The sequence below is a fragment of the Ceratotherium simum genome, chromosome 15, assembly GCF_057802395.1.
Source record: "Ceratotherium simum simum isolate JZ-2026a chromosome 15, ASM5780239v1, whole genome shotgun sequence".
Classification (NCBI taxonomy): Eukaryota; Metazoa; Chordata; class Mammalia; order Perissodactyla; family Rhinocerotidae; genus Ceratotherium; species Ceratotherium simum.
Genome location: NC_141914.1, coordinates 21,750,633 through 21,774,562, shown reverse-complemented (window position 1 = coordinate 21,774,562; position 23,930 = coordinate 21,750,633). Strand labels below are relative to the sequence as shown.

The 23,930-nt window shown below is 40.8% G+C and overlaps 1 protein-coding gene across 1 annotated transcript in view; it reads left to right on the top strand.

The window, feature by feature from the left end:
* Positions 1-1,054: 1,054 nt before the first annotated feature.
* The window catches only part of GPR156 (G protein-coupled receptor 156), an 88,340-nt gene continuing 65,464 nt past the window's right edge, over positions 1,055-23,930 (top strand). The window contains exon 1 of the mRNA XM_087439663.1: positions 1,055-1,302. The gene's annotated coding sequence lies outside the window, so the exon portion shown is untranslated. The remainder of the gene's footprint in view (positions 1,303-23,930) is intronic.

The window sequence follows — 23,930 nt, the reverse complement described above, 5'->3', positions numbered from 1 at the left end:
TCTGAGGTAAAATAAAATCCCCACACGGATCAGAAGGGCAAACCCTCAATCTATAACTACAGAACTGAAGATCTGGTTCTGGTCTCTGAAGTCAGTTGTCCCACGGACAAGATGAACCCACAAGCCTCCTTAACTAGACAACCCCCAAGGAGGAGGATCATATCGGCCCCCCTCAGTTTCTGTATGTTCCAAACAAAACTGGCTGTATAGAATGAAAGATCTGCAAAGACTCCCGACATAATTCTTGCTCTTTGGATATCCAGCTTTTTGCTCACTGCCTTGAGGAAACCCTTGGCTATCCTTCTTTCTTCCTCTTATTTTCCCCCTCAGTAGAGCCCTTTCCGTGAAAAGAAACCTTTGGGTAACATCACATGTAAGACATCTAAGGAGGTCACTACGGTCCTGCAGGAGCGGGAGTGGCCCCCGCCGGCTCTCCTCCCTTACCCCCTCGCTAGCCAAGGGTTTCCTCAAGGCAGACGTAAAAACGTGGGATTTCCCAATGAGCATGATACGTCTGAGATTTTAAGATAAAATAAATGACAATACAAAAAGTATAAAGAGATTCCCAAGACTCTTTCCAGATCGCTCATTCTGACTTATTAAGGGTGTCAAACACAAAGGCTGACGCATATTTTTAATGGCTGGACATCTTGTTTGTGCATTCCCGGAAAAAGTAAGGTTCTTGTCTTTCTGATTATAAGTACAAACTCAACGTAAAGAATTTGGAAAACCCAGAGAGTATAAAATAAGAACCCTAATGCGTAACTCCACCTCAGAAGTAAAAATGACCATTTGCGTGGAATCCTTCCACTCTCGTTCCCGGGCCCGTGCGGGACCCGAGCCGGAGGCTCCACGGCCGCGGGGCCGGCTCCTCGGGCAGCGCCCACCGAGGGAGGGTCTCGGGGCGGGGCGGCCGCGGGCGGGGCTGCCCCAGGGGACGGGGCGGCCGAGCGAGGAGGACGAGCGGGGCTGCGGCCGGGGAGCCGTCGTCGCCCGGTCCTCCCGGGCCGGCCGAGCGCGGAGTCCGCGCGCCACGCGGGGCGGCGCCAGGGGAGGGGCGGAGGCGCGGCCCCGCCACAGGCCGCCCGCCGGGCCCCGCGCGCCCCGCGCAGACCGCCGAGCCCGGCGCCGCCGTCCCCCGCCTCCACGCCCGGCTCCCGGCGCGGCGATGGGCGCGGCTCCGGCCCGGCCCCCCCTCCCCGTCCCGCCCAGCCCCGCGACGGCGCGAGAGCCCCGGGGAGCGTGGGCGTCCCGCAGCCGGCCGCGGGCTCGGCGCTTCTCGACGGCCGGGGACCTGGTGAGGTGAGCAGCGCGCCCTTGAGGCTCCCGACTTTGGGATTTCGCAGGACCTCTCTGTGGACGCTATACCTCCACAAAACATCAAACACTTCATTCTAAAGTAAAAAGTGGGGAGGGGGAAGGGCTTTCTCCCCCTCCAGAATCTGAGCAGTTTCTTTGCAAACCGTGAAGAAACTATCTTAGAGACGGCAGGCGAGCCCGGGTCACTCATCAGGGATGCCAGGGGCAGTCTCCTGAGAACTGGGGGGAGAGTCCCGTATTTGGGGGGAAGCGGGGCTGTGGCTGTTCTGTTTTGTTCAATGCGCGGCTGACGGCTGAAATTGAGAGATCCCGGAACAGTTTCCCACAGCATGTAGACGCCCCGGAGCCTCCTCACCGAGCTGGTCCCCAGATCTGCCTTGCAGGGGCACGTTCACCCCGGGGTGCAGGGTGGCGGATAGGATGGGCTCCCTCGCGGGGATTGTGAAGTCCTGAATAGACAGTTTTATTGCACGCTGTCGAGCTGCCTTGTTCTGGGCAGAGTCGCCCGGGAGCTGCAGCATCCTTGTACCCTGGCAGACACCCGTTTCCAGCTTAGCTCTCTTAGAAACTAGAGGCCACATGTTAGAACTCGGTGTTTGAATGGTGTATATCTAGGTATACGTATGCTACTGCAGAATCCGAACTAAAGGTTATTCTTTAAAATCGAGTTTTGCTGTTAACATTTCAGAAGAGAAATCTGTGGGGAGAGAAGTCACGGCATGCTCTTACTCTTCCCTTTGTTGGTTTTCTAGGTACGTGCATGCATGAATAATAGGCAAATTATGTCCTAGCCTGTAATGAAATGTCTTTCCTGGTGTAGTCCTTTAAACCAGGATATGGAGGATAACATTAAATTGTTGCATCCCTACATAGAAGTGAAAGATTTTCAGGTGGGGATTAAAAGCTGGAAAAATTGTTGGTATAGTTGTATTAGGCAGCAAGACCTGCAAAGGAAAACTAATTTTTCTCCACCAATGGCAAAATGCAGCACGGAGGGCCTCTACGCAGGCTGGGTAGCAGCCAGGGTTGCAAAACAGTAGTTTCTTCCTTTGCTGCAGTTGGAGCAAATGGGTGTGTAGGTAAATGGCTGAGGAAGTGATTGTGTGTAGTGTAAGGCAGTTTGAGTCTGGAGAATAAAATGCCTTGGCAGGCTTTGCTTGTGTTAGGGATCTCTTGGGAGGGGGGTGATGGCTCTCTGGTACCCATTTTGCCTGCCTATTTCCACTTCAGGGCCACCACTGTTTCTGGAGTGCTCCCTGTATTTACCCTTCTCTTCTGTGTCCAGCTTTTAGGTTCTCCCTGTTCCTCAATGAAGTCTAGAGTTGAGCCTGGTCAGAGGCAGAGTTATGGTAGCCTGGGGACAGAGAACTTCAAGTCTAGTGGAAGCAGAATTGTGGCCCAGGAGAGACCCAGGGACTGGGTGGGATGAAGCTACCGACTTCCAGGCTAGAAGGCTCTCAAAAGAATGGGAAAATAATTATCAAGGGAAAGAGATTCTCTGGGGAGGACAGTAGGTGCTTAACAGTTTGCTTCCTGCTAAGGGTTTTAATATTTCCTTTTTTGTTGTTTGACCAGAAGGGCATTTCCAGATGGGGCTGGGGAAGTATGAGGATTTCTCTGAAAAGTACCCCCTTCCCCTGAATTCGTGTTTTATTCCACTCTCTTATAGGTTTTCAGAGAGTAATTGGGAGCCCGGGAGAGAGAATAGAAGCCTTAAGGCTCTGACTTGCCACTGAGGCAGTGGAACGTAGACCCGACTTGGGCAGAGAAATTGGATTTGAGAGTTGAAAGGAAGGTTCTACATTTAGTGAAAAATCAGAGCCTTTATTTTGCAAAAAAGTATGGAGAAACACAACATTCATATTTAGTTGCTGATAAATTTTGCCTGATAAAGAGTGCAAACCCCTACGTCTTTTTTTCCTCCATTTTATTATGAAAAATTTCAGACATACAGAAAAGTTACCTACCTCTCTTTTTATAAACTTATGACTATCTTGAGACATGAACTTGTTAATAAAAATCAGAGTTTGGAATCCAGACTTATATGAATCTGGCCCTGGACAGAGTTTGAATCAGAAGGTGGTTAAGAAATAAATGTGTGAAGGATATTAACATTTTGAGGAAAAATATATGGATCTTATTCTTCTGACTCTTCCCTAAGAATCTTGGGCATATCTCTTCATCGGTTCCTTTTTCCCATTCTTAAAACATCAGTTGGATTATATCACTCCCCTGTTTAACACCCTCCAATGGCTTCCCCTCACATTTGGAATAGAATCCAACTCTCTACCGGGACTCACCAAAGCCCCATGTGGCCTGGCCTGTTTGACATCATATTCTATCACTCTCTGCTCACTTACTGTCTTCCTTGCTCCTCTCTGCCTGAACACTCTTCCCTCAGATACTTGCACTGCTTCTTTCCTCAATTCATTCAGGTCTCTTTTCAGGTGTGACCTTCTCAATCAGGTCTTCCCTGACCACCTGATCCAAAACAGCCCTTCGTCACTCCCTGTCCTCTGACCCTGCTTTGTTTCTTCATTGCACTTATCATTACCTGGCATTATACAGTATATCTGTTTGTTAATTGTCCATATATCCCCCCGTCAAATGTTAGCTCCATAAGGACAAAAAAAATTTTTTTTTTTGGTGAGGAAGATTAGCCCTGAGCTAACATCTGTTGCCGGTCCTCCTCTTTTTGCTAAGGAAGATTGGCCCTGGGCTAACATCCATGCCCATCTTCCTCTACTTTATATGGGACGCCGCTACAGCATGGCTTGACAAGCAGTGCATTGGTCCGCGCCCAGGATCCAAACCTACAAACCCAGGCTGTCAAAGCGGAGCGCGTGCACTTAACCACTATGCCACCAGGCCAGCCCCGACAAAAAAATTTTTGTTGTATTCATGCCTGTGTTCCTGTTTGGCATATTGTAAGCCATTAATAAATAATTATTGAGTTAAGTAGATAATTAAATGACACAAAGCATTGACTCCCTTAAGGGTTGCAGAATCCTTGGTAAAATACTAGAAGTCCTCTTTGGTAATTCAGTTAATCAATATTTTATAGGTAAATGATGATCCTGGAGATCAGCGGCCTCTTTTATCCTCACAGTGCTTCAAAGCTGAATCCTGTGTTAGAAGCTGGGCCAGTTTTGACAAACCCACATCCCATACAAGATATACAAATTTCAATCCCAGAAGTTACCTTTATGCCCCTTTCTAGTTACTGCCACCATCCAGAAGCAACCTTTGTTGGGATTTCTATTTTCATAGATTAGTTTTGCTGGTTCCTGGACATGATCTAAATGCGTTCACACAGTATGTACTTTTGTGTCTGGCTTCTTTTCGCTCAATGTAATGTCTGTGAGATTCATCCATGTTAAGTATATCAGTCATTCATTTCTTTTTATTCCAAGGTAGTATTCCAATGTTTGAATGTCTACCATGTGTTTCTCCATTCTCTTATTGATGGACACTTGGGTTGTTTCCAGTTTGGGGCTATTCTAAATAAAGCTGCCGTGAACATTCTTATAGGGTCTGCCTCTTTTTGAATCCTGTGTACTTTATTTGGAAATCTTTGTGCCACCAGTTCTGAGAGAAGTCTGGCAACATTATGGGAGCTGTGACTGATATGGCAGCCTGTCTGCAGCCCAGTGAGCACCCTCCCTAGACAGCTCCACTGGGTGCTGACCTACCTCTGCTCCAGAGGGAGCACACTTGGGAAATGAGTGTCAGTGCAAATTGGACAGCCCTCGAGTGCACTTTAAGTGTTTTTAGATCCTTAAAAGAGACTCTGTAGAATGCCTGCTGCCATTGCTGTTGTATTCCCCTCCTCCTTTCAGCCCCCCCATTCCAGTACAAGTTGACTTTAATCAGCCACTGAGTATTGTGCTATCGAGGAGTTTAAATATTTATGAGCAAGAGTCTTGTTCAGAGCCTGATAAAATATTTATGTGTTTCCATGGGGCATTGGTTTCCATTTAGACTTCTTAAGGCGTTTTTCTCAGACACTTGTCATAACATGAGGTACTCAGACAGAGAAAGATGATACAGCCAGAGAATGTTCCGTGTTATTGAACCACACCTTGCAGAGCATCCCACTTTCTAGGGATGGGGGAGAATGATCATGCAGAAAAATGGGCATTGATAGTATCTGGATCAGGAGAAAGACTGCATGTGCTGATGAAAATGGCTTGATAAGTATGAATCCAAAGGAGATAGTGGAAAAGAACTTGTTAGAGTGAGGAGGGATTAATTAAGATGGGATATATTCATTCCAAATAGAAGAATGAAGGAATCAGCATTGTAAAAGACACAGTTCCTTTGACACTGATGTTGACGAGGCCTATACAAGATAACTCTGCTGACTGCTATAATTAAGTTATCACACCTGCTTTGAAAATATGGGGGTAGGAGTGGAGGCTAGCCAGGGCTTCCAGGTGGAGGGTAGAAAGCTAGCTATTTCAGGAAAAATCATTATATTCCTCCAAGGAAGAAGTGGTTTGTTTTTTTGTTTTCTTTCTAAGGAAGATTTACCCTGAGCTAACATCTGTTGCCAATCTTCCTCTTTTTGCTTAAGGAACATTCACGCTGAGCTAACATCTGTGCCAGTCTTCCTCTATTTTGTATGTGAGTTGCTGCCACAGCATGGCCACCGACGAGTGGTGTAGGTCTGTGCCCAGGAACCAAACCCAGGCCACCCAAGTGGAGTACGCTGAACGTAACCACTAGGCCATGGGGCTGGCCCCAAGAAGTGGATTTTGAATGGAGTTCCGAAGGAGGTGTGGCTCTTCGACTGGCAGCTGTGGTGTGGTAGAGCCATTCCAGAGAGACAGAGTAACTTGAGCAGATATTTGAGTCAGAGCCAAAGTGCTGGTGTGGCTTGAGTAAGGTGAACAGGGGGGAAGGGGAAGGTCGGGGGAGGTTTGCAGTAAGAGAGAAAGCAGGAGAGCTAAAGGCCAGCTTGTCAAGGACACAAGAGTGTGGACTTTAGTCTGTCTGCTTTAGGGAACCATGTAACTTTGGCCAGAAGTTGGGTCTGATTTTGAGCAGTTCTTGGGAGGTGCATCCAGCACAGGCAAGGCCTTGAGGTCTGTTTCTGTCCAAGGCACTTCCAGAATATTCTGCCATGTCCAATCCAGTCTAGAGACTTTGTGCAGTCTACTCTAAGGGAGGTAAACAAGAGGAGGTCAGATTCATTCAATATACTCCTGTGACTGACCAGAAAGAGGTCTCACCAACCATCTTCTTGCCCCCATCACATATACACTCAGAATGCTCCAAGTCAAACTGAATTCATAGGCTGTATGCAGCATCCTCCGATCTTCATGGCCATTTTGCCTCAGTGGGGGGAGTTGAGAGGGTCTAAGTACCCTTTTATTACCTGAACCCAAATCTGGGTCAGTATACTTCAGATGTGGTAGGCAAAGAAGACTAAGTGATGAGGCGAGCAGACAGTTCCTGGAGACCTCAGGCCTGCTTTGACCAGGCTACTGGGCATGACTAGGGAGGCAACTGGCAGTAGAGGGTTGAGGTCATACAGATTAATAAACTATAGACCGGACTGCGTAGCTGCCTTCCATATGTGTTCTCCCTTCAGATTGCAGGTTCCTATTCAAAAGTGCCCCAGGATGTTTATTTTTTAACCCATAGCAAACATAGGGACGGAGGGAGGGGTGTTAAACCTCCCAGTCATCTCCACTTGATGATGTTTGTAAGGAAGAGGTAACTGTGGAAGTAATGGCTCCGGGCAAGTCAGTCTTCAGTGCTGCAGGGAGGAGCTTTGCATATGTACAGATTAGCCAGAAAGCTGTGGGGTTCTGATGGGGAGAAGCGAGTTTTTGGTGTGAGGACAGGAAAGGGCATGGGAGGGCCTCTTAGAGAAACTTCATGATTCTGTCCAGGTTCTTGCTGGTTGGAATTGCTCTCCTGCTGCCATGGGTGACTGTTCCAGAGTGACACTGGAAACACCCAGGAAAGAATGCTCTGGGCCTTCCCATTGCTGTCTGCCTATACTGAAATGTCAAACTATCAGTTGGCACTGCCAGCTCTCCATCCTGATTTTCCATTGGTAACTGGGGAGACCTTGAGAGAGAAGGCAGAATCAAATGTCTTTCCTAGGGAAATGGTAAGGTCCTGAGACCTGGCAAGACTCCAGACCAACAAGGCATTTCTTGGCTTTAATCTCAGATGTTTCTGATTTTCTACGTGAAGTGGAGTCTCTTAAGAGCCACATTAGCTGTAGTATGTACTCTGAACAGGTTAACAGGGTGCATGCTTAACTGAGTGCCTTTTCCAAATGGACATTTTGATGACTCTGTGATTGTGGCCAGGCTGGTGATGGCTGCCTGTTTTTGGATGCTGTTAGGATAAACTCAGAAGATCGGAGTAAAGAGGGAGAGGGAAAGATAATAACAGGAGACAGGAAAAGGAAGAGAATAGTGACCTTCTGGGGTCATAGGTACCCAGTTATCTGCAAGTGAAACACTGAGATGAAAGAAGATCAAATAACCACCAGTGGGAATCTTTACATGCAAATATTGCTGACTTTCAAGGCAGCTGTGAGGAGAAAAGAAGGACTGAGACATGAAGGCTACCATCACAGTCAGTCAGAGGAATATTAATACAGACTTCACACACCAGAACACATAGCCACCCCACAACAGTGCAGATGCCAGCAGTAATACACTGTGCTAACCCCCTTTCACACTTCCACACATTCTCTCATATTCATTCATAGCATTAGGTATATACGTGAGACACTCATCTATACTTGCAAAACTGCACAAATGCAGACCTCCTTAAAAAAGGAAGTATACAGACAAAAAGAAACTATTCCAAAACATTACCAGCAGTGGGATTATAAATGGTTACTTTTCTTTTTTCTTATTTTTATTTATTTATTTTTTTTAAATCAAATTCTTTTTTTATTTTTATTTTTTATAATTTTTATTTATTTATTTATTTCCCCCAAAGCCCCAGTAGATAGTTGTATGTCATAGCTGCACATCCTTCTAGTTGCTGTATGTGGGACGTGGCCTCAGCATGGCTGGAGAAGCGGTGCGTCAGTGCGCGCCTGGGATCCAGGCCCGGGCCGCCAGCAGCGGAGCATGCGCGCTTAACCGCTAAGCCATGGGGCCGGCCCGTTACTTTTCTTTTTTAAACTTATCCATATTTTCCATGATTGCTATTGTAAGCATGGATTTCTATGATAATCAGGAAAACATTAAGTAAAAAAATCTAATGTAAGAGGTTAAGGAGCGAGATAGAAGAGGCATGATGGAGGAGAGCAGGATTATACAAGAAAAGAAAAAAGATGTTGGAAGATGAATGAATAACCAAAAAAGTTAATTCTTTACAGGCTGCCAACTTCTGCATATTTTTTCTTTATTATTGAACATTGTATATCTGTTGCTCCCCAGAAAATCTGGAAGGTTCTATTAGCATGAAATCAAGTTGCAAATACTGAACCAAGTGTCACACCTCTAAGGCCTTAATCCCATCCTGTGGGCAACAGTTGGAAAGCCCACGACTGGCTTCCAGTGGTCCTCAAAGAATCTTCCACCCGAGTGCTAACACAGAACCCTTCAAATCTCGGCAGCAGCGTCTTTCCCACAGAGTTTAGTATTTATTCCCGCAGAGACTGGGCCAGTCTTGTGCATCTCATCCCTGAAGTATGGAACAAGAGCCAACACAGGCTGTCAATAGTTGGAGTAGCGGGATTTTCCCAGACAAAAACCTGTTCTAGTCTCATCCATGCCTCTGCTGGCTGCTCACTGGCTTTGGCGGCCCGTCGGGAGGCTCTGCGGCTGAGGCTTTGGAGAGTAGATGTAGTTTTCATTTCACAACCACCGGCCTTTTCCAGAGGCACTGTCAAGCCTTGTGCTTTAATTGGCTTCTGTTGAGGGATGCAAGGTGAGGCCTCTCTCCAGGAGCAGAAGTTGCTACCTCTACCTGCCAGGATCAGTTTAACACAAATGCCAGAGAACCACAGACCCCACTGAACTCTGGGGTCTAGTATTACCTGTAATTATAAAGTCTCAATAAATTCTTTTTATATTTTAAATTTATTACATTTTTAAATTATAAAAGTAATACGCACTCATTGTAACAAGTCTAGTAAGACAGCAGTATATAAAGAAAATGTTACTAACTGATTTCCACCTCCTCTCCCCTCCGTCTTCCTGACAGAACCACTATTAAAAGTTCAGTGTGAATTCCTTCACTCCTTTTCTATTTGCAAACAGGCATGTGTAGAGTTATTCTCTGTTTCATAGATGGGATCATATAATATCAGTTACTCTGTTATTTGTTTCACTTTATAATATTATGTACGTTATTCTAGATATATACATATAATTGAACCAATTTATTATTTTTAATAGCTACCTAATATTCCTTTGTAGGAAATTCCATAATTTTTATTATTTCCCTATTAATAGATACTCAGGTTTTTCCTGCAGTTTTTTTTCACAACAAATTACACCATAGTAAACATTTTATATTTGTCTTTACATTTTGTTTTTTATTTCCACAGGAAGATTCCCAACATTGGCATTTCTGGGTCAAAGGGAATACACACAATTTTGATGCTCACTGTGGGTCTCCTCTACAGCAGTTGTTTCTCTCCCTCCTTTTGTCTTTCTCTCCCGTCTCCTACCGCCTTTCTCCAGGGGAGCCTGTATATTTAGGCAGGAGAGCCCTGCAGTGAGAACTCGTCTTGCCAAGTGTGGATTACATCAGCTCAGTGGGGAACGGGGTCTACAGTATCTCGTTGCATTGTGTCTCTATTGCTTCTGGTTGGCCAGACTGTTTATAATTCCCCTTGCTCATTTATTCCATGCTGTGGAATTATGCATGGTCTTCATCTGTGGCAGGAGAAGCGTGATCAGCGGGGAGTGGGGCGGCTTTCAGAGGGAATAGGCTGTTACAGTGCTTCCTCACAACACCGTATCTGCTGTGTTTTTTGTTATGCTCTTTCTTTAATAGTTGGATTGAGAAAACTTCTTGGATTCCATCCCCATCTTCTCCCTCTATTTTGAGGGATTTGGGATTTGGGGAATTTTGTGAGTATATAGTCAATCAACTACAACTGATTACTTGACATGAGGATAATTAGTTAAAAAGGTAGGGGTCTTGGAGCTTAAGGATCAGTGCCAAGCAACAGATGCGAACATTTTTAAACAAATGATTTTAACAAACCTGGTACTAGGAGCGAGCTTCCCAGGACTGCTTGGCTTTCGGTTTTGCTCTTGTTGGGATATAAAACTTCAGTCTAGTCTACCAGAGCAGAGAGGAGTGGGATTCCTCACCACACCAGGGCTGGAGAAAATATCCGAGAAGCGTTAGGAAAGCTGGTGAGTACAAACAAGTGAAATATAAACAGCGAACTGACAAAATAGCAAGAAGTAAATGAGATTTTAAAATCCTCAGCTGAAGACTGCTGTGTAACCAGTGGGCCTGTGAGCTCATTGTACACTTTATGGAAATCTGTGATCTCTAATCCATATTAGAAACTCAATTGTGAGTCTTTGTTCAGAATGCACACATTAAATAAGCAGAGGGAAAGAAATTATGAAGTCCTGTGGCAGACATTTTACTATTGGCTTCTATATATGTATATCACACACTGCAATTTTTACTCAGTAGCTTTGAAATGGATTTCTATGTCCTAGATTGAAAACTAAAGGAAGAAAAGAAAACTGGAATAGAGGTTATTGCAATTAATTTCTAAGGAGAAATTTTAACTTTAGTTTGAACGTGTATAAACCTGTAGAATAAGCATTAGCCTTTGTGTTGTTACATACTTTTACATAAACTTTTAATTTTCAAATACACTCTGACCAGTAATAATGATAGTAAAACCAGTCTCTGTAATAGATTTTTCTTTTGTAACTTAAGGGATTTTTCTTATTATTTAAACCTCCTTTAACTATAATTGACAGTTTAAAGAAAAATAAAAGCAATGTATTGTGGGGTTTATAACATATGTAAGAGGAAATGTATGACTATGACAGCACAAAGGCTGGGAGTGGAGACGTGTAAGGTTCTTATATTACATGTGAAGTGATGTGATATCCCTTGAGGGTAGACTGGGATAAGTTAAAGATGTATCTGTAAACATGAAAACAATCACAAAGAAAATAAAACAAAAAGGTATAGCTAATAAGCTAACAAAGAGATAAAATGGAATCATAAAAATATTCAATTCACCTAAGAGAAGGCAGAAAATGAGGAAAAAGGGAAAATGAAGTGATGAGATAAATAAAAAACAAAAAGTAGCAATATGATACATTTAAACCTAAATATACCGATAACTACTTTAGACATAAATGATCTCAACTCCTCAAAAGGCAGAAATTGCCAGATAGGATAAAAAAAACAAAGCCAAGGGTATACTCTGTACAAGAAACACATTTTACATATTAAGACACAAACAGGTTAAAATAAAAGGATGGAAAAGATTTACTATGCTAACACTAATAAAAATATAACAGAGTAGCAATATTAGATACAGTAGATTGCACAGCAAAGAACATTACCATAGATAAAGAAAATAATTTCATGGTGATAAAGTTGTCAATTTATCAGGAAGACATAACGATATTGAACATTTATGCATCTAATAACAGAGCTTCAAAATACATGAAGTAGAAATGCTATGACTTCAAGGAGAAATAGACAAAACCGTAACTGTAGTCTAAAATTTCATTAGCTTTCTCTGAGTAATGGCTGTAACAAGAAGATAGAAAATAATTGAGAATATAAAGGAAGGAATCAACACAATCAGCTTGACCTCATTGATCTCTATAGAGCATTATCCCCATCAATAGCAAAATATGCATTCCTTTCAATTGCGCATGGAACATTTATCAAGATAGACCCATATTCTTGGCCATAGAACAATTCCCAGTACATTTAAAAGGATTCAAGTCATACAAAATATGTTCTTGACCACAATGGAATTAATTAAGAATCAGTAACAGAAATCTTCAAATATTTGGAAACTAAACAATGCACTTCAAAATAGCTCATGAGTCAAAGAAGAAATCAAAAGGAAATGAGAAATTATTTTGGACTGAATGAAAATGAAAAGTTACATACCAAAAGCAGTACTTAGAAATTGATAGTGCTAAGGGCTTATAAGAAGAGAAGTCTCAAATCAATATCCTCCGCTTCCATCCTAAGAGACTAGAACAAAACAGAGCCGATGAGACCCAAAGTAAGCAGAAGGACAGAAGTAATAAATATTAGAGCAGAAATCAAAATAGATAATAAAAACATAGTAGAGAAAATCAATGAAAGAAAATGCTGATTGAGAATATCAATAAAATCAATAAACCTCTAGCCAGACTGATCAGGATAAAAAGAAGGCACAATTTGGGCCAGCCCAGTGGCGCAAGCGGTTAAGTCCGCGTGCTTTGCTGCGGTGGCCCTGGGGTTTGCCAGTTCGGATCCCGGGTGCGCACCAACGCACCGCTTGGCAAGCCATGCTGTGGCGGCGTCCCATATAAAGTGGAGGAAGATGGGCATGGATGTTAGCCCAGGGCCAGTCTTCCTCAGCAAAAAAAAAAAAAGAAGAAGAAGGAGGCACAATTTACTAATATCATGAATTAAAGAAGTCACATCACTACAAATTCTACAGATATTATAAACAACTTTATTCTAATAATTCCATCAATTTAGATGAAATGAACAAATTCCTTAAAAGACACAAACTACCAAAGTTCATTCAAGAAATATTAGAGAAGGTGAAAGTCCAGATCTGTTAAAGGAAAAGTCACAGCAAACTAGGAATAGAAGAGAACTTCGCTAACCTGATAAAGGGAATCTATGGAAAACCTGCATATAACATCATATTTAATGATAAAAGACCAAATACTCTTCCCCTAAGATCAAGAATAAGACTGGGCCGGCCCCGTGGCTTAGCAGTTAAGTGTGCGCGCTCCGCTACTGGCGGCCCGGCTTCAGATCCTGGGCGCGCACCGACACACCGCTTCTCCAGCCACGCTGAGGCCGCATCCCACATACAGCAACTAGAAGGATGTGCACCTATGACATACAACTATCTACTGGGGCTTTGGGGAAGAAAAATAAAGGAGGAGGATTGGCAATAGATGTTAGCTCAGAGTAGGTCTTCCTCAGCAAAAAGAGGAGGATTAGCATGGATGTTAGCTCCGGGCTGATCTTCCTCACAAATAAATAAATAAACAAAGAATAAGACAAAGACATCCACTCTCACTAATTCTGTTCAACATTGTCCTGGAGGTCCTAGCCACTGCAATAAGGTAAGACAAAGAAATGAAGGCATCCAGTTTGAAAAGAAAGAAGTAAAACTGTCTTTATTTGCAAGTGACCCAATCATCTATATAGAAAATACAGTGGAATCTACAAAAGAGCTACTAGAATTAATGAACAAGTTAGGCATGGTTGCAAAATACAATATCAGTATTCACACCTCAATTGTGCATATACATACTAGTGTTAAACAGTCAAAATTGAAAGTAAAAAAATTTATAGTAGCATCAAAAATGTGAAATACTTAGGGATAAATCTGATAAAAAATTGTGCAAGACTTATACACTGAAAGCTACAAAACCTTTCTAAGAGAAATTAAAGAAGTCCTAAATAAATGGAGAGATATACCTTGTCCATGGGTGCTATGAACTGAATACTTGTGTCTTCCTCAAATTTGTATGTTGAAATCTAGTTTTCAATGTGATGGTAGTGGGAGGTGGGGACTTAGGGAGGTAATTAGGTCATGAGGATGGAGGCCTCATGAATGAGATTAGTGCCCTTATAAGAAGAGGCCAGAGAGCTAGGCAGCTCTCTTTCTGTTATGTGCAGATACAACAAGAAGTCAGCCATCTGCAAAATAGAAGAGGGCTCTCACAAGAACTTGGCCATGCTGGCACCATGATCTTGGACTTCCAGCCTCCAGAACTGTGTGAAATAAATTCCTGTTGTTTTATAAGCCACCTAGTCTATGGTGTTTTCTTATAGCAGCCAAGCTAAGACAATGGGTTAAAAGAGTCGATATTGTTAAGATGTCAAGTCTCCCCTAACTGATCTATAGATTCAATGCAATCCCAATCAAAATCCCAGATGCTCTTCTTGTAGAAAATGACAACCTCATTCTAAAATTCATGGGAAAATATGCAGTATCTAGAGAAGCCAAAACAACTTAAAAAAAAAAACAACAAAGTTGGAGGACTATCACTACCTGTTCATTATTTCAAATGCAAGAATGATTTCACAGGTGTGTGCATATGTCAAACCTTATCAAATTGGCACTGTAAATTTGTGCAGTTTATTGGATGTAATTTATACCTCATAGAGCTGTTTTTTAAAAAGCTAACAGGAAAATGGGATAGTAAAAAATACAAGAGAAGGAACATAGAACAGGTTGGAAAAATAAAACAGATAGTAACATAATAGATTTTTAACTCATTTGTGTCAGTAATTATCTTAAGAATAGACAACTCCAATTAAAAGACAAAGATTATTATACTAAAGAATAAATGTATCAAAATGATTATTAAAATATTATAATTTGTGACAGAGTTTGTCATAGCCTTCATCATCTTAGTGCACCATGCTTTATTTATGGGTAGCCACAAATAAATACTTGATTTATGAGAATGATATAAAGAAAAACTTAATTTAAAATTTTTTTTATCCCTGGCTTCAGCTGAGTTGTGGTTTGAAATGAGCCTCCTCACTTGTGATGAGTAGAGTTTGTGTGTGTGTTGGAGGTGGGGGGATATTGATGAGTGGTCTGTGATCACCCCCTCTTGATTTTGTATGTAAAATATTATGTATTTGTATATGTTTTTCAGAAGAGGGTCCGTAGCTTTCATCTGTATCCCATTCCAAAAAAATATTTAAGAATTGTGGTTTGAAGAATGAAAAAATTGAGTGCTAAGTGTCTAATTCCTCAATAGTACTTCTCTGAAATTAATTTCTGGAGAATGATTCAAATGACTTGATCTATATATGTGTGCATGAGCCTCATCACAGCAGCTTGGAGTACCAAGTTAAGGATTTTTCCAAGGGTTTGTTCAGTTCAAACTCTGATAAAAGCCCTGTATTTCTTTTAGCTGGGTTGAAGTTCCTCATGGTATGATTCCCAGATCAGCAGGTGCAGCATCACCTGGGAATTAACTGGAAATGCAAATTCTCAGGCCCTACCCAATCAGAATCCCTGGAGGTGGGGGCTGGCAATCAGTGTTTGTTAAGGAGCTCTCCAGGTGATCCTGATGTGCACTAGAGTTTGATAACCACTGGGTTAAACTATATTTAGAAAAGCCTATCCTCTACCCTCCGCTTCCAGAGCAAGTTTAGGAGAGTTTGTTACGGAAGTGGCTGCAGAATGAACATTTTAATGTTGATAGCTCATGTTTTCCATGTCTTTATCCTCAAAGAGCCCAAATCACTGTCACACAAATGTCTTGGGTTGTGCAGCAACACTGAACAACAGTTTAGAGAAATCCGACGTCCAGCTGAAATTGGAATTTAGAGACACAGCATGTAAGTTCACTCATAAAAATTCTGACCAGGAGGCTTTTAAGGGATGAGCCCCAGTAATCCAAGGGCCTTGGATCTCCGCTTCCTTTGAGGGGTAGCACATTCAGTCTCCGGAACAGACTGAGCCTCAGAAAGCAAGTTTTATTTACCTTTTTCCAGCTGTGTGGCACCCTCACAAACATCTTTAAAGGAGTGCTCAGTTATCACCATGGCTCCATTTGTAAGGTAGGTTAAAGAATTCACTCAGCCTATGTTCTGAGTACTCGACGGGACAGAGGTAGCAGCAGCAGCAGCAGCATAAAACTTAAGCTGTCCAAAACCAGCCTCTGAAACCTTCAAAAGTTCGTTCTCTCTGTTCCTACTGTTGCCTGAAGCTTGATGTGTCCTGACGCCTTACTGTTTCGCTGATGAGAAATAGCTAGAGCACGTCACAGCAGTTCTCATTAAAGGAAGGCAGCCAAGTGTAATTCATTCCTGGCTCTTCATATGTTTTCAAATGAGAATTTATTGCATATTAATGAGCACTAATTGACATTTGTGACTGTTTTTTATGGAAATCATGCATGTATAATTTGCATGATAGTACCTAAGTGCTGTTAGGTAACAGGGCAACTCTGGGAAGTTGGTGAGGGTTTGAGTATGTTGCTTTTTTTTTTTTTTTTTTTTAATTCTCAACTCCAGTCCCTGGCAATAGTGTGGAATATTAACAGGTCTCTAGGATCCGTCTATAAGGCAGTAGTGACTCACAGCCCAGTTCACGTGATTGTGCCAGCTTATACCTGAGAGTACAGAGGGAGTCAGCAAAACACATCAGCACAGGTCTCTGAAAGCAGGAGATGCTCCCCCAGTAGTCAGGGGGGATGTTCCAGCCCTCCTCCGTGAATCAAGCCTCCTGCTTATTCTGAGTTATAGGAGTATCCAGCCGTCCTGAGGATTATTCCCAGGAGTCTAGGACTCCTGTACCATATAATGTTTTCTAAACATCTCTGGGTCCACTTCAACAAATATGTACTGATCAACTGCTATGTACAAGCACTGTGCTAGGTGCTAGAGCAAGACCATGTTGGCTTGTCCCTGCTGCATCCTTACCTCTTAGCACAGTGACCAGCACAAGGTAGTTATCAATCAATATTTATTGAATTAATGAACATGGCCTCTACTGCCAGGGATCTAGAATTCATTATCCTCTTTTTATTGATGTATAATTGACATATAACATTATATTAGTTTCATGAGTACAGCATAATGATTCAATATCTGTATATATTGCAAAATGATCACCACAATATGTGTAGTTAACATCTGTCACCATACAGAGTTACAAAATTATTTTTTTCTTGTGATGAGAATTTTAAGATCTAGTCTCTTAGCAACTTTCAAATATTCTATACAGTATTAACTATAGTCACCATGCTATACATTACATCCCCATGACTTATTTTACAGCTGGAAGTTTGTACCTTTTGATCCTCTTTACCCATTTTGCCCACCCCCAATCCCCCACCTCTGGCAACCACCAATCTGTTCTCTGTATCTATAAGCTTGGTTTATGGTTTTTGATTTTATTTTTAGATTCCATGTATCAGTGAGATCATACAATATTTTTCTTTCTCTGTCTGACTTATTTCACTTAGCATTAATTCCCTCAAGGTCCATTCATGTTGTAGCAAATGGCAAGATTTCGTTCTTTTTTATGGCTGAATAGTATTCAGTTGTATATATATACCACATCATCTTTAACCATTCATCCATTGGTAGACACTTAGGTTGTTTCCATATCTTGGCTATTGTGAATAATGCTGCAGTGAAAATGGGGCTGCGGATATGTTTTAGAGTTAGTGTTTTTTGTTTTCTTTTGATAAATACCCAGAAGTAGAATTGCTGGATCATATGGTAGTTCTATTTTTAATTTTTTGAGGAACCTCCATACTGTTTCCCATAGTGGCTGCACCAATGTACATTCCCAACAATAGTGCACAAGGGTTCCCTTTTCTCCACATCCTCGCCAACACTTGTTATTTCTTGTCTTTTTGATAATAGGCTTTCTAACAGATGTGAGGTGATATCTCATTGTGGTTTTGATTTGCATTTCCCTGATAATTAGTGATGTTGAGCATATTTTCATGTATCTATTGGCCATCTGTATGTCTTCTTTGGAAAAATATCTATTCATATCTTTTGCTTATTTTTTAATCAGATTGGGTTTTTTTGCTATGAGTTTTGATTTTGAGTTTCATGAGTTCTTTGTATATTTTTGATATTAACCCTAGTCAGATATATGATTTACAAATATTTTCTCCCATTCAGTAGGTTGCCTTTTCATTTTGTTAATGGTTTCTTTTACCGTGCAGAAGTTCTTTTGTTTGATGTGGTCCCACTTGTTTATTTTTGCTTTTAGTGTCAGATCTAAAAAATCATCGCCAAGACTGATGTCTAGGAGCTTACCACCTATGTTTTCTTCTAGGATTTTTGTGGTTTTGGGTCTTACACTCAAGTCTTTAACTGTTTTGAGTTAATTTTTGTGTATGTTGTATGGCAGTGGTCCAGTTTCATTCTTTTGCGTGTGGCTGTCCAGTTTTCCCAACACCATTTATTGAAGAGACTGTCCTTTCCCCCATTGTATATTCTTGGCTCTTTTGTCATAAATTAATTGACCTTATATGCATGGGTTCATTTCTGGGCTCTCTATTCTGTTCCATTGATCTGTGTGTCTGTTTTTATACCAGTACCATACTTTTTTGATTACTATAGCTTTGTAATATCATTTGAAATCAGGGAGTGTAATGCCTCCATCTTTGATCTTTCTCAAGATTGCTTTGGATATTCACGATCTTTTGTGGTTCCATACAAATTTTAGAATTATTTGTTCTATTTTTGTGAAAAATGCCTCTGGAATTTTGATAGGGATTGTATTGAATGTATATACTGCTTTGGGTAGTATCGACATTTTAATGGTATTAATTCTTCCAGTCCATGAGCATGGAATATCTTTCCATTTATTTTTGTCTTCTTCAATTTCTTTTGTTAATATCTTGTAGTTTTCAGTGTATAGGTCTTTCACCTCTTTGGTGAAATTTATTCCTAGATATTTTCTTTTCGATGTAATTGTAAATGGGATTGTTTTTTTAATTTCTCTTTCTGATAGTTCATTATTAATGTATAGAAATGGAACCGATTTTTGTATATTGATTTTGTATCCTGCAACTTTACTGAATTTGTTTATTAGTTCTAACGGTTTTTTGGTAGTCTTTAGGGTTTTCTGTATATAATATCGTGTCATCTGCAAATAGTGACAATTTTACTTCTTCCTTTCCAATTTGGATGCCCTTTATTTATTTTTCTTGCCTAATTTCTCCAACTAGGACTTCCAATACTATGTTGAATAAAAGTGGGGAGAGTGAGCATCCTTGTCTGGTTCCTGATCTTGGAGGAAAAGCTTTCAGTTTTTCACCATCGAGTATGATGTCAGCTGTGGGCTTGTCATACATGGCCTTTAATATGTCGAGGTGATTCCCTGTATACCCACTTTATTGAGAGTTTTTATCATAAATGGATGTTGAATTTTGTCAAATGCCTTTTCTGCATCTATTGAGATTAATATATGATTTTTATCCTTCATTTTATTAATGTGGTATATCACATTGATTGATTTGTGGATATTGAACCCTCCTTGCATCTCTAGAGTAAATCCCACTTGATCATGGTATATGATCCTTTTAATGTATTGTTGAATTCAGTTTGCTAATATTTTTTCAAGGATTTTTACATATATGTTCATCAAGGATATTGGTCTGTAATTTTCTTGTGGCATGCTTGTCTGGTTTGGGTGTCAGGGTAATGCTGGCCTCATAGAATGTGTTTGGAAGCTTTCTCTCCTCTTCTGACTTTTGGAAGAGTTTGAGAAGGATTAGTAATAATTCTTTGAATATTTGTTGTAATTCACCAGTGAAACTGTCTGGTCCTGGACTTTTGTTTGTTGGGAGGTTTTTGATTACTGATTCAATCTCCTTACTAGTAATTTGTCTGTTCAGATTTTCTATATCTTCACGATTCAGTCTTGGTGGGTTGTATGTTTGTAGGAATTTATCCATTTCTTCTAGATTGTCAAATTTGTTGGTATATAATTGTTCAAAGTAGTCTCTTATGATCCTTTGTATTTTTGTAACGTCTCCTCTTTCATTTCTGATTTTATTTACAGTTGTGTGCCACATAATGATGTTTTGGTCAATGATGGACTGCATATACGATAGAGGTCCTGTGAGATTAGTACCATATAGTCTAGGTTCGTAGTAGGCTGTACCGTGTTGGTTTGTGTAAGTACACTCTATGATGTTCCTACAATGATGAAATCACCTAATAATGCATTTCTCAGATTGTATCCCCGTCATTAAGAGACACATGACTGTATTTGAGTCCTCTTTTTTTCTTGGTGAGTCTAGCTAAACGTTTGTCAGTTTTGTTTATCTTTTCAAAGAGCCAGCTCTTACTTTCATTGATCTTTTCTATTGTCTTTTTAGTCTCTATTTCATTTATTTCTGCTCTGATTCTTATTATTTCCTTTCTTCTATTTGTAATTCATTATTCTTACAATCTGATTTTAAATACAGTATAAAGATCATTGCTCTTCATGTTAGAAGATACATTAATGATTCAGAACTTGGGATTCTGTTAGGAAATTTAGAGAAACAAGATGGATAACGTCAGTTATGTGCCCCAAATCTTCTATATAGCTGACCTTTCTATATCACGGAAACGAAAGAAGCTGATATTTAATGAAAATCTAGTATGTATCGGTTACATTTGCATACATCCTATACAACACGTGATTTAATCACCAACAAAACCTATGAGGTGTAGAGAGTATTATCCTCATTCCGTTGAGGAGGCAGCTATTTGGAGAACTTAAGTGACTAACCTAGGGCACCACCAATAGAAGGTGAGGGAGCTGAAACTTAAATTCAGCCTCAGCTTTGTCCATTGCAGTGCCACTCATTACACTCGATGGTCCTAGGATATGTGAAGTGAAGCCAAACTCCACGTACTAGGATGAAGGTCTGAATTGGCCCAGGGGACCTGGGATGTGCCCTGTGTTCAGTTGATCTACTGTTTATAGTAAACTTATTGTTTACAACACTATTACCTAGATCGTGTGGGGGACCAAATCCAATAGCCAGTCTGATTCACTGTAATTTTGCCAAGCAGCCAGAAGAATTTAAAGCTTCAGCTTTAAGCTGAAGGGAGAAGTTCAGCAAAGGGAGAAGTCAGGTTTAGTAGAAGAAAAGTTACAAATAATATGAGACTAAAAGGTTGAGCATAGCCTTCTGTAATGTTGAGCAAAAATGTTCTCCAGATTGTGGAAAGATCACTGACTGTGTACTGGGAAGCGCAGGAGAGGGGAGGCTTTGGAATACAAGGATTAGGAAGTAATGGTGGTATAGTTCAAGAATTCATACAAAGCCCAAGGATCCCAAAGCTTTGTTTTCTCTGAGTTCCACACTAGCCTAAGGGAGTGAATCAAGTCCACTCTCCTTCCCTGCAACCCACCCACCTCCCACCTCTGCCAAGGGACACCCAATGATTCCATTCTGCCTCTAAAATCTTCTAGGAGGAACGTGTTTGGAGCAGCCATTTCTCCTCCCCCTGCTCTTCCCTCCAGTGAATCAAGATTCCCTGCACGAGCCGTGCTCCAGGGTCCTTGGGATGATTATTCAGAAACCATTGGAAGTATGTGGAAAACTTAATTGGAGACACTTCAAAGGCTTTAAAGGGAACTTTTATTATTTCTCTCTCTTTTATAAGGCAAATCTGAAGTTCTGAAAAGCAGATTAATTCAGTCCACTTTACACTGTTAGAGAGAAAATATGCAAGTTCCAAAACTTATACATTCCCAAGAGAATATTCTTTCCCTTTCCACTGTGTTCCTTTTCTCTCTGGGACCTCCTCCACAAATTCTAACTATAGCCCTAGAGCTGTTACCCCTACAACCCTGCCTGTCCCAATTGCCTCCACTGCTCCTGCACACATTCTGTATATTTGAATCAAACTTGCCTTCCTTCCAGTTACCTTTCCCACCCAGCAACCCCCTATACACACATACACAGTCTCCATCTTCCCTTCCCCCTTCCCCAAGTCCAGGCCTTTGCCCCAGCTGTCCCAAATGCATGAAAGGCCAGCCATGACTTCCTTTAATGGTCCTTTAAAGTTGTATAGCAAGAGCACTGAACTTGGGAGACTTAGATTCGGTTCCTAGACTCACTATGTGATCCTGAGCCTCCCACCCTCCGTGGGGCAGTTTTCTTACCCATAAAATGAAGAGATTGGATTTTTTGATATCTGAGATTGCTTCCAGCTCCACCATTCTGTGACCTCACTTACTTTCTCTGACTGAACTATCTGTTCCTATATATGCAACACTTTCCCACCCTAATCTTATGCTTGTGCTCTCTTAGAAGGTGCTGTGAGCCATCTTCTGTGTTGAGCATCTGTGTGGCAGATGGTCTCTAGGAGAGGTTGAATCCCTGCTGCCCTGCTTGCACCTGCCTGCTGCCCCCACAAAGAGCACTGTATGCTCAGAGAATAGAAGTGAATTTTCCTATTAGTATAAGTGACCCATATTCAGGATGTTTGTAAATCTGCTACCAGAACATAACACAATGCATTCAAAGGCAATTAAAAATGCATTTTACATTCCCTGGTGTTTATAATTATCCATGTATGTGTTGCCTACATTAACATAGTTAATGGAGAGCTGATACTTCAGACAATATTGGTGGCAGAAGGAACCTTAGTGAACATCTAGTACAATGCTGTTGGTGGTGGTGGTTTGATTAGATGCATTGTTGATGAATTTGCCTGTGGTTCTGTCTTGTCTCTCTTGGTGGGTAACCTGAGGCTGAGGTACTTCAAATAATGTATCTATTTGTTCACACTGGGTAGAAATACCCCTACTACTCCAATTGTCTCTTCTCCCGCTTTTAATATAAAGCATATAGTTGTATGAAAAATAAAGAGGTAAGGAAATCAGGACAAAAGGAAAATAGTAATAGGATAATAAAATGATCCAGAGATACTTAATACTGCACAGTTACTGTAAGTGAGCCACACATTTGATGCTGAGCTTCCCCGTAGCCAAAAAAGAGAGAAACATAATACTATTCACGACGTAAAAATGTTCCAGGAAAAGGTTAACTTTTCCTAGTATTTGAGAGGAATTGAAATTTATACCGTGTGTCCTCATGGAGGAGCCACTAAGTCAGTGTTGTAGACCACATCCTCAACAATATCTTGTTAACACCTATAATGCTAAATCCATTCATAATAAGCATTTATTGAGTGCCTACTATGTGCCATTTGTGTTTCAGTGCATTGCCGTTATTATCCTTTTTGATGCTCAAATTATCCTGTCATTGGCCAGTGGGAGCCCATTGACTCATGCATCCTTTTGACATGATTCTGTAGTCTGTGCTACTTTTTTATTTTCTAGTATAACAAGATGTCCCAGGTTCGTCTTGTATATTTCCTGCTCCATAACTTAAATTGACCATTTCACTAAAGAAACCTGATTCCTTTTAGTGAAAAGTGGTTTTAGAGACCTCCATCTGGGCACTTGGAGTGTTTATTGTTACTGGGTTGTAATTACTTCCAAGCATTAGTTAACAGAGTAGGAAATATGAATGTTTTAAAAAGAGAGAAATAAATCCTGAGTCCATACTGATATTTCCCATTTAAATTAAAGATTAAAAGGTTTTTACTTAACTTTATTTTATATGTATATCTTCTCTTACTTTGAAAATCTTAGTTCCCAATGACGTGAACATAATTGCCTATTTGCTTTATCTAATAGATACATATATATGTATATGTTTGTGTATCCACGTATATAAAACAGGAACAATACTCACTTAATGCAGTTTAAGATTTCTTGTGGATATTTCTTGTCCTTAGGTTATATAACCAAATTATTGTTACTTAAAATAATTCTTCTCTATGTGGTTATACCATCAACTTGATATAGTTAGGTTAATTTATTTTAATTTGTTTTTAATTTTTAGAGAGTGATTTTATTCTTTTTGATTTAATTTTGTTTT